A 6773-nucleotide genomic window follows, 5' to 3' on the forward strand; every position below is an offset into this window, starting at 1 on the left:
CCCCCCCCCAGTCCCCCCCGGATGCCCCCAGCGGCTGTCGGGGCTCTGCTGCGGGCAGATGGGGCCCCTGCCTGCCCCTTTCCCCCCGACCCAGCACAACCCGCCCTGGGGAGGTGAAACCTGAGCTGGGCTTTTATCCCAGAGCCCCATTCCCAGCGCCTGCCCGGCTGGTGTGTCCGGTGGGATGAGGATGGAGCAGCTGCTGGTTCATCTGGGTCAGTCCCGGCGCTGCAGGACCCAGCAGAGCCCTTTCCTTCCTGCCATTAGTAGCTCTCGGCTGGGATTTGAGCTTCTCCCATCCCTCACGGTGGGGGGAAGAACCCCCTGGAAGGCCATTTACGAGCATGAATTTTTCAGGAGCTCCTTCAGCAGCAAACGTGTTCCCATCTGGTTTTGTGCGAAGTGGATTCAGCCCCTTCAGCAGCCCCGGGGTGGGGACAGAGGAGGCAGATCCCGCGTGGGGGTGGGCTGCTGTGACCTGGGGAGGGGGAGGAAGGCAGGGAGAGGGCAGAGGGAGGAGCAGAAGTTGGATTCAGGTCCTGGTTTCGCTGTGCAGCCTGCCAGGAACCTGCTGCCCCCCCCCAGCACCCAGCCACGGCCCGCGGGGGGCACAGGAGCAGCCCCGGAGGCAGCAGAGATGGTATCTCGCTCAAAAAACGTGCCCAAAACTAACAGGAACCCCCCTAATTCTACACCTGGGCATTCGCAGGGTACAAAAACCCTGCCAGGAAAGCCACGCAAAGGGCTTTGCCCGCCTCCCCCCTCCCCGAGCCCCCCGGGAAGGAGCCCGGGAAGGGCTGTGCTGGAGCCTGGCAGGGTCATAGAGCCGGGCCCAGAGGAGCCTCTGCAGCAGCGTTTCTCTGCCCAGTGTGCCCCAGCCACTGGAAACCGAAGGGAGCCCTTGGAAAGTCCAGACGTGGAAGGGAAGGACGGGGAACGGCCGGGAGAGGGAGGGTTTCCCAGCAGGGCAGCGGCCGGGCTGGCTCGGGGGCAGGCAGGGAAAGGATGGCAATTCTGTGCCAAAAGGCTTCTAGCAACCATTCCTATCAGAGCTCAGCAGTTTCTGGAACAAAACGCTCCTGACCTTGGCGGGCTCTGGCCAGGGATGATTCAGTGTTTGGCTACAGGTGGTCACACCTCAATGAAAGTCCCCAACGTCTGCAGTGATGTGTCTGGTGCATCCTTTACATCAGCCCAGCTAACAGGGCTGGGCATGGGGATGGCTTTTCTGACGTCTGCAGTCCTTTTTGGACCTTCTTGGGAGGGTCTGATGGACCATCTTGTCCTTCCTCAGCCTCACCTTCCTCCCCCAGGGATGGGCATGAAGGGTGAAGGTCCCTTTGCAGGCTTCTCTCTGTCCCTTCTCTGGCACCTCCCAGGGTTCCAGCTCCTTCCCTGGCTCTGTGAGCAGGTGATTTAATATTTACCACCCCAGCATCTTTCCAGCACAGAGCTCAGCCCTCAGGAAAGCTGTGCTCTTTCTCTGAAGGGTGTCCAAAGCACCCCAGCTGCACAGGTCCCTTTCTGTAGCACCAGACGTTGCTCTGGAACACACCAGACCCTCCCAAAAGAATCAGGCAGCAAAAAACCAAGAGTACACAAAGGCCAGGCAAGGGAAGGCAGCAAGTCTCTGCTTGGCTGGGCTGGGAGGGGTCTGTGATGCACAACCATCCCCATCTCTCCACACCAGAAACATTGAAGAGAGCTAAAAAAAAATAAAATAAAAAATCCATTTTCTTCACCCAGAATAGGGAAAAAAAAAAAAAAAAGATATAAATTTGCAGCCTTGAAAGATTTATGTTCCCTCTCCAGAAGCCAGAGAGACTACACAGGCTCCATGGAGGTGGTGAGTGCCAGGGCTGGCCCAGGGCAGGGGGACACACGGATGCTTCCCAGCAGGGCCATTCCCATGGGAAAAACTGGGGCAGTTTGGGTCTGAGCACCTGCCCTGCCCCATCTAACAGTGACCTTCATTAATTACCCTCCTCTTGCCCTCCCCACCTTTATTACGGGCCTCTGAGATGCAAAGGTTGTGGCTGAGCAGAGGGACCCCAAAAGGAGCAGAAGGACCCTACAATTAGCTGAGGAACCCCCAAAAGGAGCAGAAGGACCCTACAATTAGCTGAGGAACCCCCAAAAGGAGCAGAAGGACCCTACAATTAGCTGAGGAACCCCCAAAAGGAGCAGAAGGACCCTACAATTAGCTGAGGAACCCCCCAAAACGAGAGAAGGACCCTACAGTTAGCTGAGGAACCCCCAAAACGAGCAGAAGGACCCCAAAACGAGCAGCCCCCCAGTGCAGAGCTGTGATTTGAGCTCCACGCGGATGTTCCAGCTGGGTGTAAACGCAGACCAAAAAAAACCTTTCCACTCCCAAAGGGGATCCCGGGGAGAGAGGGAAGGACACAACCAGCCCTGCCAGCCCCCCCCCCGGGCCCCAGCCCCCCCTGCCCGGCCTCTCCCCGGGCTCCCTCTTACCCGGGCCGGGAGGCTCCGGCAGCCCCAAACCTGGCAGGGAGGAGGGGGCTTCTCTGGGCGGGGGCAGCAGGAGGGCCCAGGTCCATCGGTCCTTGTTCTTCACTCTGTGTTCTCTATTCCTCACTCCTTTTTAGTCCTCATTATTTTTATTCCTCATTACTTATTAATTTCCTTATTCCCCCACATTTCCACCTGACCATAATTTAGGGAGAGGGGAGAAGCAGCAGTTCCCAAATATCCCAAAAGGTGATTTCTCCTCTTACCTTCCTAAAGCTGCCAGAAACCCAGGGAGGGAGTGGGGGGATCCCATTGCCCATCACTCTGCCTCCTCCCCTTTAGGTCCTTTGCATCCCAGTGGGATCCAACACCTGAAACCAAAATCCCATTGATTAAAAACCAACCCAGAACTGCAAACCCAGGCCCAGGTGGGTGATGGCAGACAAGGGCCAGGTGCAGCAGAACAGGGAAAGCTCTCCCAGAGGAACATTACACCTCACGGGAAAGGACTGGAGGTTTATCAGCAGCTTTTGCTGGTAATAGATTTTTGTAATAAACCAACATTATTACTGGAAACAATGCAAGGAGCAAAGTGGTTCTGAGGCTCATTAAAAGCACTTCCCGGCCACTTCACCCCCCTTCTCCATCACTGGTGCTTCACCCAGGGATGCCAAAGGGTCTGGGCAGGGGGTTGAGGAGGTGAAGAGCCCTGGCCTGGCCCCCTAAAACCACTTGGTGCTTTCCTAGAAGTGGGGGCACCTCTCTGAGCACCTGCTGCTCAGCAGAGAGGGACATTCAGGTGAAGACACGTGCCCTGAAGGCAAGTTTGGGTGGCACAGGGGTGGGATGGGGCAGCTTCCAGACCCTGCCCTGGCCAGTGGTGGGGAACATTCCCTGGTGAATAACAGGATTCCCTTTCCCCTTGAGCAAACCCCGGGTGACGTGCTCCACAGGTGATACTTGTACCTTCTCCAGGGAGCAAAGTGCAGCACTCACGTTATGGCAACGCCTCGGATCTGCCCTCCAGCCATTCCCTGGGGCTGCTCCACCCCGCAGCATCCTCAGCCCCTCCCCATCCCTGGGAGCTGCAGAGGGGGCAGTAGTCAGAGTGCTGGAAACTGGATGGGGCTGAAAAAAAGGTCAGAAAAATAATCCAAGGGCTGAGCCTGAGCCATGGAGAGCAGGGAGCCTGGGGCAGCTGGTCCCTGGCCACACGTCCCAGTGGCTGTGGGGGGGCCCCGGGGGGGGGTTATTACTGGAAACAATGCAAGGAGCAAAGTGGTTCTGAGGCTCATTAAAAGCACTTCCCGGCCACTTCACCCCCCTTCTCCATCACTGGTGCTTCACCCAGGGATGCCAAAGGGTCTGGGCAGGGGGTTGAGGAGGTGAAGAGCCCTGGCCTGGCCCCCTAAAACCACTTGGTGCTTTCCTAGAAGTGGGGGCACCTCTCTGAGCACCTGCTGCTCAGCAGAGAGGGACATGCAGGTGAAGACACGTGCCCTGAAGGCAAGTTTGGGTGGCACAGGGGTGGGATGGGGCAGCTTCCAGACCCTGCCCTGGCCAGTGGTGGGGAACATTCCCTGGTGAATAACAGGATTCCCTTTCCCCTTGAGCAAACCCCGGGTGACGTGCTCCACAGGTGATACTTGTACCTTCTCCAGGGAGCAAAGTGCAGCACTCACGTTATGGCAACGCCTCGGATCTGCCCTCCAGCCATTCCCTGGGGCTGCTCCACCCCGCAGCATCCTCAGCCCCTCCCCATCCCTGGGAGCTGCAGAGGGGGCAGTAGTCAGAGTGCTGGAAACTGGATGGGGCTGAAAAAAAGGTCAGAAAAATAATCCAAGGGCTGATCCTGAGCCATGGAGAGCAGGGAGCCTGGGGCAGCTGGTCCCTGGCCACACGTCCCAGTGGCTGTGGCTGCCTCTGGGCTGGGGCAAAGGGAGGAAAGAAAATCCCCCTCTGGGAGTGGGAGGTTGGATGCTGTGAACCACCCACATGGGGTTCGTTTGCTGCTTTTTTGGCCAAAGCCACTGGAGCTTGACCTTGAACTGGTGTCTCGTTTCCCTCCACCAACCCAAACCTGCTGGTTTTTTCAGCAAAACAAAAATAGTAGCTGGATGAGTGTTCTCCCAAACCCATCCCTTTAATGCTTCCAACACCCTGGTTGGAGTGTAATCACCAGGGGCTGGAATCAAGGATCCCCTTTGGTGTGTCCCAGGCAGCTCCCTGTGCTGCAGGAGCTGTGATCCAAGCCCAGCCCCAACACAGCAGCACCACATAAATAATATTGAATCATTTCCCTGCCATTTCTGGGAATTGCCAGTTAAAGCTTTTAGATGGTGCACTCACAGCTCCTAATCTTATTCACCCACCATTTACCCTGGGAGCAGAGCAGGAAACAGGCAGCCTTTCCGGGGCACACAGATATGGGGTCTCACATTGTTAATAAGAGGGAATAATTAACACTAATCAGAGATGCTGCAAATTGCACACCAGGGCCCTTCAGGCACACAGAGCTGGTGTGCAGCTAAAGGAAAAATGTGCCTTTCCACTCCATGGGAGGCAAAAGGAAGGGGAAAAGCAGAAGCTGAGCTTTATTGTGCAAGGGATTAATCTGCTGCCTGGCTTACAAACATCATTCCCCTGATACCCATCCAAGCACCAAAGTACCTGCCTGGCATCAGGAGTCACTGTGTCTCCAGGAGATAATGCTGGGGATGAAACATTCCCTCTTGTTCCCCAGGACTTCTGGGCCTGAAAGACAGATCTGGTGACACCAAAACCAATCCTAAACTGGATTGAACCTTGCAAAGTTGCTCATGAAAGTAAACGAGGAGGGAGGAAATGTGGAGGTTTGGGGTTTGCATCGACAGAGGGAGATGCTCTGCCTTGCAATCACTTCTCTTTGAAGTGGCCTTCAGGGATGCTGGAAATACCCTGAAATCCAAGCACCCCCCACCAAAGGGTTTCCTTTCAGCCCCCAGAAGTTATTAATTTAATTAAATCCAAACCAAAGCACTTTGATTAGAGCCCCAGATAGAAGCTTATCTCTTTTTTTTGAAGCCTTCCTGTTAACAAAACCCCCCAGAGGCCCCGGGGGGAGGGGAGGGGGGGGTGTTGAAGCTCCCACTGGGTTTCAGGCAGAACAGGGATGAAGCAGCATCAGGGCTGGCCGTGCTGCCCAGCCAGGCACCATCCCCACGGGGCCATGGGGAGGGCTCTGCAGGTGAAATCCTCTTCAACACATTTTGCTCCATTTTGGAATATTTTCTTTTTGGCTGGACATGTAAACAAACCAAACCCACAACCCTGGGTCTTATCCCATCCAGCCCTCTCCCCTCGGCAGGGCTGGCGACCCCCTGTGCCCCCCCAAACCTGCTGAGAGCAGCAGGCAGGGTGCTGCCACCCACCTCACAGCTTCTCCTGACTTCAGCTCCTTTTTTTTTCCCCCTATTTATATGATTTTCTTTTTTTTATTTTTTTCCCCTGGCTCATTTCAAGCCTGAGTTCCCCAGCCTCTCCCTGACATCTGCTAATATATCCCTGAAACTGGAGCCCGAAGGGGCTGGGAGGCTTTGAAACCACAAAGGATGCTATTTTCAGGCCACGATGAGATCAGGAGGGGTTCTCCCCACCCTGGGCTGGGTGCCTCTCAGCAGGCAGCCCTGGGGGATTTGGGGCACCCTCCGGGGGAGTTTTCCAAGGGCTTTTTTTTCCCCCGGGGCCAGCACAGCCCCCCCCCCGCGGGCTGTGGGGCTGGCAGGAGCCTCTCCAAACCGTGGTACATACACCTGATGAGAATGGGTTTGTGTCTGCAGGCAGGAGAAAGGCTCCTGAGGGAGGGGCTGTGGGTGAAACCCAAACTGCCCCAAGCAGCAGGGCTGGCCCATCCCAGGGGGGCCCACGGGAGCTCACCCATCCCTCTGTGCCCACCTTCTCCACTTGCCTTCCCATCCTCCTCATCCCAGCCACGGAAAACTCCATCTGGGTGAATCAGAAAGCCAGCACATTGTTTTCTCTTTGTTTTCCCCCCTCTGTTTGCCGTGTTTGGGGGTGTGAGCCCCGCGGGTGGGGGGGCTGGGGCTGCGGTGCCCGCCCGGCTCGGCACGGCCGCTGCTTTCCCCTACTAATGACTTTTTACACTCCAGGTAAAATCAGAACAAGACAAGAAGGTTTTAGAAAGCTCGTTCTGACAAATTCCTCACTGTAATTACTGGAGCAGAAGGAACTCAGCACTACACGTCGCTGCTCCGGGCGCTGAAAGTCTCGAGTGGTGAATGGCCCAGATCTGAGCCCGG

The sequence above is a fragment of the Chaetura pelagica genome, unplaced genomic scaffold (genome assembly GCF_000747805.2).
Source record: "Chaetura pelagica isolate M959 unplaced genomic scaffold, ChaPel_1.0 scaffold638, whole genome shotgun sequence".
NCBI lineage: Eukaryota > Metazoa > Chordata > Aves > Apodiformes > Apodidae > Chaetura > Chaetura pelagica.